This window comes from Pongo abelii, chromosome 7 (assembly GCF_028885655.2).
Source record: "Pongo abelii isolate AG06213 chromosome 7, NHGRI_mPonAbe1-v2.0_pri, whole genome shotgun sequence".
Lineage (NCBI taxonomy): Eukaryota > Metazoa > Chordata > Mammalia > Primates > Hominidae > Pongo > Pongo abelii.
In genome coordinates this window covers 145,596,503-145,603,685 of record NC_071992.2, presented here as the reverse complement: position 1 = coordinate 145,603,685, position 7,183 = coordinate 145,596,503, and positions in this window count along the sequence as shown.

Genomic DNA, 7,183 nt, shown 5'->3' with positions numbered 1-7,183 from the left:
CAAGAAGACCAAAAAAGAGAGTCGAGGGAAGGCATCTTACTTGAGGATACAAAAGTATTGAGTTAAAGAAGGCAGAATGAGAGTTCAATTGTACAGAGTGGTAGGGGTGGTGTGCTATCACCCTTCATCCCCATGCTGGGATAGGGAGGCATGTGTTTGTCCTTCATTCCAAGTTGCATGAGAGAAGCTTCCAGAGAAGCACTAAGAATGCAGACACAGGGAATAGGGGTCTGGTACATGCCCACCTGAGGACCCTAATGGGGCTGAAGCTTTCAGCATCTCAGAGGCACAGAGTGGAGCTGTTCTTGGAAGTGCAGGGGAGTTGCAGGTATGAAGAGTAAGTCTGGCTGTTTTGGAAGTGTCTTCACCTGTGTTAGTCCACTTTGCATTGCCATAAAGAAGTATGTGAGGCTGCGTAATTTATAAAGAAAAGAGGTTTATTTGGCTCATGGTCCCACAGGCTGCAAAAGAAGCATGGCATGAGCATCGGCTTCTTGTCAGGACATCAGGAAGCTTTTATTCATGGGGGAAGGAGAGCAGGGGTGTCACATGGTGACAGAGCGAACAAGAGAGAGAAGGGAGGAGGTGCCAGGCTCTTTAAAAAACAAGCTCCCGTGTGAACTGGTAGAGTGAGAACTCACTCATCATGAAGGAGATGGTGCCAAGCCATTCAGGAGGGATCTGCTCCCCTGACCTGAACACCTCCCACCAGGCCCCACCTGTACTATTGGGGATCACATTTCAACATGAGACTTGGAGGGGACACTCATCCAAATTATATCAATCACCCACAAGGACTGCTTGAAGGAGCTAAGTGACTCAGTGGAGAGGTGGCCATTGGAAGCTCAGGGGCTGAGGCTTGAAGCGGAAAGGGAGGGTGAGAGACAGGGCTGGGTAATTAGAGCTGTGGATGGAGGCTCATGTGAAACTTCTTGTGGACTCATAGGAAGCTCCTCAAGGAGAGATCATCCTTATTGGGAATCTGCTTTCCCGGAGGCCACAAAGACCAGATTATGTCTGAGCTTGCCAGTGTCCCTCTTATCTCTCTCCCTTCATTTGCCTCAACTCTGGGGGAGCCCAAAGGCAGCTTCATGGAGCGAAAGAGTAGAAGAGAAAGGCCAGAGGAGAAAGAAGCAGCTGACTATGTATCTCTCCCTCATTGCAGCCTCCTAAGTGTGATGGTTGATATTGAGTGTCAACTTAATTGGATTGAAGGATGCAAAGTATTGTTCCTGGGTGTGTCTGTGAGGGTGTTGCCAAAGGAGATTAACATTTGAGTCAGTGGACTGGAAAAGATAGGCCCACCCTCAATCTGGGTGGGGACAATCTAATCAGCTGCCAGCTCAGCCGAATAAAAGCAGGCAGAAGAACATGAAAACACTAGACTGGCTTAGCCTCCCAACCTACATCTTTCTGCCATGCTGGATGCTTCCTGCTCTCAAACATCGAACTCCAAGTTCTTCTGCTTTGGGACTTGGACTGGCCTTCTTGCTCCTCAGCTTGCAGACAGCCTATTGTGGGTCCTCAAATTGTGATCCTGTGAGTCAATCTACTTTAAAAACTCCCCTTTATATATACGTCTATCCTATTAGTTCTGTCCCTCTAGAAAACCCTGAATAATACACTAAGCTTGAAGCAGGACCCTGAGTTGGTACAGATGTAAAATTTTAAATTGCATTAGTGGATGGTGTATATACTACTTTAATTATTGGATTAAATCATTATTAAATTATTGAATGGTGTATTTTAATTATTAAAATAAGGCTTTTCGTGCCTGAAGGCGACTAAAGACAACATAAAATAAAATTTGTGTGTATATGTATATAAAATACGTATACATATATAAAATCTGAGATGACCTGGAAAAGTTAAAGGCCTGCTTCAAGAGTTCCGTTGCACAAATTTAAAGGAACAGCTGAAAAAAGAAAGTTGCCTTCTGCTTATACACTCTGGAGTTCATTTTGACCAACAATACATGCTCACATCGAGTTGATATAATAGAGGTTATACAATTTTGAATTTTGCCTTATTATTTAAGATTATAACATGAGTACTTCCTCATATGCAAGAAGAAGTTTCATAACTCTTTCATGGCTGTATGATGATCCACTCAATGAATGTGCTTCTCCAGTGATTAGATATTTGGATTGTTTCAAATAATTTACATTGTATGATCAGAATTATTGCATCTACAACTATATAAGCCAAGTGGAACAAGTAATGTTGAACTCTAATTTGTTTTTCATAAAGCATTGGAGTGAATGAATGTTACCGCTCACTGTGGGGAATCAACCTAAAACATTAGATTTTCAAGAAATGTGGGCTTCTTTAAAACAACAGGCCAATTGTCCCACTTGACTAAATTCAGAATGATTCTACACAGGAAGTGGGAGGAGTGGGCTCTCAGCCCTCCATTGGGCAATCTGACAAGCTTCCACAGAGGGTATCAGAGATGCCACAGATTTAACAGTGAACCAGTACCCTGAATGATTTTGATTTCAGGATAGATAGTACACACAACCTAGGAAATTCCCTTTCCCCAAAGTTACTGAACCTATCCTATCTAGTATTATTAATCCCCAGGACCCACAGTATTTCATCAGGGCTTTAAAATAAGCCTGACCAGTGAGTAGGAGAAATTCATTCTCCCCATTTAGCAGATGAGAAAACTGAGGCTCAGGGCTTTTCCAAATTCACTCTATTGGTGGGTGGCAGAGCCTGAGGACCAGAACCTTCTCTCTCCTGATTCATATGTATGTATGCATGCATCTCTGTATGTATGTATATAATTGACACTACTTGCAATAATCTGGAATGCATGTATATAGATATAAAATTTTGACACTATTGGCAATAGTCTAGGACTGGAATGGTTTGCTTGGGTAATGGAGACCCTGGAATGTTATATGGTCTGATTTCACTGGGGCGGTGTGTGTTCAATTCTTCAAATTCTTGAATTTCAAGCCAGAGCTAAGCATTTAGCAATTAAGAAAACTCAGTGAAGTATGGTCTCGAAAAGGGAGAGAGCTCTATTCAAAGTGCTTTTTAGAATATACAGCATTTCCTTCCCTTAATGAATACAGTGATCTAAGCCCTCCATTATTCAAACATGGGGTGAATAATAATAAGGCGCTGGCTGGGACTATTAAAGTGAAAAAAATACTTGGAGGGTTTTATAAGCCTTTACATTTAAACTCGTTCGACCTCTTCTCTTGGAGAAAACATTCCCAAGACTCCTTTGCTGCATGCTATTTTATTTTCTATTCAGGTAAGAGTTGCTAAGAAATCCTTGCTCTCTCCAATGTAAGAGGCAGTGGGTTATAGAATCATCAAAAGGAGACACAGGGAATAACTGCAAGGCGATTGCCTGCCTCCTATGGGGACAAATGCTGGATTCCACCCTATAATGTTTTCCTCGTGTAGCTGAATCTGATTTCACTGGTGGGTGTAACCAGAGACCTTTGCCCCCAAATGCATTGCAAGCGGCTGTGGACAACAAAGGCCCCTCGACGACTGACGAGGAGTTCTTTTGGAATGAGCGTAATCCAAAACCCATCACAGAGTTTTATTAGAACCAGCAAAGGCGACAGAACTATTGGTCATGACTCCAAAGAAGTTAGAGAAAACCCACACACTTCAGGTACTGATGCAAAGCTATTGCTTTAGCCAGAGGCTTGCATCAGGGTTTTTTGTTTTTTTGGTTTTTTTTCTTTTTAAATTTCTTTCTCTTTGACTGAAGGTGGAAGAAAGTACCAGTGTTGTCAAATTTGGGCCACTATTTTGGCTTTATTTTTTCAGCTTTTTGGGAAAATGTGATCACAAACTTCTGTAAGCAGAGAACCTCTTCTGTTAGTTTAAATTTGACACACATCATCTCTAACTCAAGGTGCTTATGGGAACTAAGTAGAACTTAGCCTTAGCTTAACTTGTTTGCTTGGCAATATCCACCGATTTTTATTGTCTTTTTTAGGGGAGAAGACAATCCTTTAAGAATTAATGGAATACAATTCAGACTGAGTCACAAACCTAGCTTTTATCAGTTATCAGGATGCTACCCCAGGAACAGTTCTCAACTTCCCAGTGGGTTTTGAGACAGCAATTATATCAAGAGCAGTCTAATTACTTAGGGCTCATCATTTTAATTTCACAGATGAGAAAATAAATGTTACTGAGAGAAATTCTATACTTTGCACAAAGAGCAGAGTGAGCAGGTGTGGAGCTAGACGCTCACCGAGGCTCATTTACCATGCACTCAGTTGGCTCTGCAGTGTTTCCTTCTGTAGAAAATACATTCTCTAGATTGCACTTTCCATAGGACATTCACCTACGCTTCCTTCCCCAGTTATGCGCTTTGCCAAATTTTGGACCAACATATAAACATAAACCTTAGTTTAATTCTGAACTCCAATTTGCTTTTTTTTTTTGAGATGGAGTCTTGCTCTGTCACCCAGGCTGGAGTGCAGTGGCGTGATCTTGGCTCCCGGGTTCACACCTTTCTCCTGCCTCAGCCTCCCAAGTAGCTGGGACTATAGGCGCCTGCTACCATGCCTGGCTAATTTTCTTTGTATTTTTAGTAGAGATGGGGTTTCGCCGTGTTAGCCAGGATGGTCTTGATCTCCTGACCTCGTGATCTGCCCGCCTTGGCCTCCCAAAGTGCTGGGATTACAGGTGCGAGCCACCATGCCTGACCTCCAATTTGCTTTTAATCACCTCTCCTTCATTTCTTGATCTAAACTGGCATCAAAATATGCTATAAATTATGGAAAGGGGGGATTTTTGATGTGTGGGATATCAGAGCATTCATAATTCTGTTTCCAGAAACATACTACTTTCTGGACCACCCCAAATAGTACATCAATGGAGGTTTTGAGATAATTCTATTATGACAGCATGGATGATACTATAGTATAGTTTTTATTTTATATGTCTATCAAATCAACTAGTTTTAAACTCAAATAGGGCAGGTGCTGAGTTTCCTACATTTGTAAGTGAATTTAATTAGGTACCTGAATTGGCTGTAGGACATTTTTCTAGACCCAACCAAATAAAAATTTACATTGGGTACATACACACACAGTCATTTAACAGACTCATATTCACACTTAAAAAAATTTACTGTATTTAATAAACTCCTCCTTCGTATAAGCCAATATACTGTCAATATACCAGGCAGCAAGCCATACATATGAGGTCTCTGCCCTCACAAAGCCTCCTGGTTAGCTGGGAAAACATAATTATACAAATAATTGCAAGTGCAAAGAGTTTAATGAAGAAATAAGGTGGGGGCTATGTAGGCATAGCTTTAAGAAGTGTGGGCAGAGATTGCTAAGAGGGCTTTCTGGAGAGTATAGCATTTAAGCAGAAATGTAAAGAGTGGTCAGGAATTGATTAGGTAAACTGGGATGGGGAGAAAGTTTATTCTAAGCAAAAGTAACCAACACATGATAACATCAAAGATGGGACAATCTATGGCACTTTTCAGACACCAACAAAAGTCCAGTGTGGGTGAACTGTAGAAATAAAGTCCTGTGGTGGGTTTGAGGGGATGCTGAAGTAATGAGTCAGGAATGTGGTGGCACCAAAGAGCAATCGGTGTTGATGCATTTAAAATTTTGAGCAGCAAGATTTGATTTGAATTTTTTTAAAAATGCCTACATTTCCACATAAAGCATGAATTGGGAGGGTGCAAGGATGGATTTGAAAAGACTAGTAAGGATGCAAATATAATAAAGTTACATAGGCTGGTGGCTTTAACTAGGATGAAAAGTGTAGAATAGAAGAGGAGAGAGTTAAGCAAATGGATTTGAAAAATACTGAGGGAGTGTAATCAATCAGTTATTGATTGATTTTATCCATGTGGGAGGATAAAAAAAGTGATCCAAGATAAAGTTGCAAATTTCTAATTTTAACAACTATTGGATGGTGGTACCATTTATCAACACAAAAAACCTGGGGAAAGAGCAAATTTGGAGTGGGATGGTCGTAATAACTGTATTACCTGACAATTACTGAGCATTTACTATGTGCCAATAACTGTTTTATATATATGTATATGCTCATTTCATTTTCTTATTACTTTTAAGTAGATACGGTTATGAATAGTTTATTTAACCCCCCCACCGCCCCCACACACATAGAGTCATATAGCTGTGCCTGGAAGGACTAAGATTTTAACACAGCCTAATCTTAGAAGCTCTGAGTTTACTTATTACCCTATTTGAGGGTTCATGTAGAAATGGTGATTAGCAAATGAAGTATATAGTTCTAGATCTCAGAAGCGAAGACTAAGCAAAAGATCTACACTAGGGTCTCCCTGGATTAGTCATGATGGGCTATAAAATCTCAATGTTTTAACAGAAGAAATGTTTATTTCTTGCTCACATGTCCCTCTCTGGTGGCTCTCCTCGGCAGCTCCTCTCCAAACGTTGACTCAGGGATCTAGACTTCTTCCAACCCGTGGCTCAACCACTCTTTGGAATTTCCTTGGAGTCTTCCATTGGTTTCTCTGCATTCAGTTAACTGATGAACTATGAGAAAGGAGTGCAAGATTTCTCATGGTATTTTAAGGAGCGAGAACTAGAAGTGGTATGCACCACCCAAATTATAGTTTCCACCCAAATTATAGTGGCCAGAGCAATTCATGTAGCCATAACTGGTCACTTACATTTAGCTCTTGGCTCAGGAGGAAAATAGATTTTTCATAACCATATAGATGGTGATTGAAGCCATGGGAATGAATGAGCTCACTTAATGAATGAGTAAAGACTTAGAAAGATGGCCTAGGTCCGGTATCTGACAAGATCTGTATAATAATGATGATGATTAGTAATAGTGAAAACTTTTAGAGCACTTACCATGTTCCAGGCACATTTACATATATTAATTCATGGACTCCTTATAAAAGCCCTTTGATGTACTGCTATTATTATATCTTTTTATATAGATAAAGAAATAAAGTTACAGAGATAGTAAATAACTCTCTGGAGGTCACATAGTAAGTAAGTGGCAGAATAAGAATTTGAAGGCAAGTAGTTTGTTTCCAGAGTCTATGAGTTTAATCTATGTCATATGCTACATAATTACTAACCTCAAGTACCTGGAAAATGTCACATTAATATGTAAGTATCTTTGCTACGAGTTCCCAAGGGGCAGGACTAAAACTAATAAATGGAATTTAAATTAT